The sequence below is a fragment of the Pygocentrus nattereri genome, chromosome 19 (genome assembly GCF_015220715.1).
Source record: "Pygocentrus nattereri isolate fPygNat1 chromosome 19, fPygNat1.pri, whole genome shotgun sequence".
Lineage (NCBI taxonomy): Eukaryota > Metazoa > Chordata > Actinopteri > Characiformes > Serrasalmidae > Pygocentrus > Pygocentrus nattereri.
The window spans coordinates 31661003-31662783 of NC_051229.1; the positions used below are offsets into that span (position 1 = coordinate 31661003).

The following is a 1781-nucleotide window of genomic DNA, read 5'->3' on the forward strand; positions in this document are numbered from 1 at the left end:
TGCAATTTATCCAATGCCAAAAAGAAAAATATTTACAAATATATACAGCTTAATATGAATAGTCAGTTATTCAATCACAACTTGAGAGGGTTTCAGGCTTCAACCACATTCCATTACCTCTCCCACAAGACTAGTTCATTCTGGTCCATATAGGGCTTTTATAGAGCTAAACAGGAAGTGCTATGACGTCACTTCCGTTTTTTTTTGCGCGCGCGCGCGCGCGCGCGCGGGGGGGGGGGGGGGGGGGGGGGGGGGGGGGGGTTCACTATAAAAACGCAGCAAACAAAGGGTCCTGTTTTCCTCCCTGACTGAAAACACGGCTACCTTCCTCTGGAGTCTATTCACAGGTAAGTACTTGTTGCTTTCCCCAAGTGTTTCAATAATGTTAGTTTATAATATATGTTTCATTACATCACTAAATCAATCTAAATTTACAAATAATAAAACATTCACATTCACCATTAAGTTTTGTTTCTTTTCTCTGCAGGTTTACTCTTGTTCCCCAGCATAACCACTCAATCAATAAATGCTATTTAAAAACAGTTTGTGTCTCTGAGTATGAAATGTCCCCATTACCTAGAAAGTTCAAACATATGTACATTGTGGCGGAGGGCAGCTCCGTCACATGCATTATGAATTGTTAATGAAATGCATAGAAGAAAAGAAGAAACAACGGGTGTACTAACAACCAGACAGGTGTTTAAGGGGCAGTCGTGGGCTGGAGGTTAGGGAGCTGGCCCTGTGACCGGAAGGTTGCCGGTTCCATCCCCAGGGCTGACAGTCCATGACTGAGGTGTCCTTGAGCAAGACACCTAACCCCCAACTGCAAGTTTGCTCACTGCCCCTAGTGTGTATGTGGTGTTTCACTTCATGGATGGGTTAAATGTGGAGGTGGAATTTCCCCGGTTGTGGGATCAAAAAAGTATCACTTAACTTAACATCAAACAGGTAGGTCCATTAAAACAACAGCATTTGATGATAGAAACATTGTGAGAGCTGTGAAAAAAAAAACAGCAACGGTAAGTGACGTCACCAACTCCCTCAACATGGCAGGTGTGAAGGTCTTACAATCCACCGTTCAAAGAGGACTGAGTGCAGAACTATAGGAGCCATGCCACAAGATGCAAACAAATTCACAAAGAAATACAGAGATGAGCCACACAAGTTAAGGAACACAGCTTTATAGACTGATGATCAAGGTTAATCTCTAAAAAGTACAGAGAAAGTCAGAAATGATCTGCTCACAATTCAAAACATACATCCTCGACAGGCAAATCGAGCATGGTGGATGTAGTGTCATGTCTTCTATGGCTCACTAATTTTAATTGATGCAGTAACTCATGATGGTAGCAGCAGAATTCATTCAGAAGACTACAAAAACTACCAAAATGCAACATGTAGCAAGACAGTGATCCAAAACATAATGCCAAAGGACTTCAGGGGAAAACCGTGGAAGGCTTTAGATAATCACCAGACCTTGACCCAATTGAGCATGCATTTCACCTCCTGAGGAGACCGAAGGCCTCCCAAAACAACAATAACTCATTGACGCTGCAGTAAAAACCTAGAAAATCATCACAAAAGAAGAACGCAACAGTTCGGCGATGTCACTGCATCGTCAGCTTGATGCAGTTTTGCAAGCAATGTAATGAGCAAAAAAGATTGAGTGCTCTTTACGTTTATTTACTTTAAGGCTGTCTGCTCCTATTCTTTTGCCACCCAAGGTCTCATGTTCTAATTTGTTTAACGCGTCTAGATGTAAATATTAGTAAATAAAAGCA

The 1781-nt window shown here is 41.9% G+C and overlaps 1 long non-coding RNA gene across 1 annotated transcript; it reads left to right on the forward strand.

Moving 5' to 3' along the window:
- The first annotated feature begins 263 nt into the window (after positions 1 to 263).
- Positions 264 to 542, forward strand: LOC119261569. The gene is made up of 2 exons (XR_005129056.1): positions 264 to 347; positions 488 to 542. It is a non-coding gene; the product is annotated as an uncharacterized LOC119261569 (long non-coding RNA).
- The last annotated feature ends 1239 nt before the right edge of the window (positions 543 to 1781 follow it).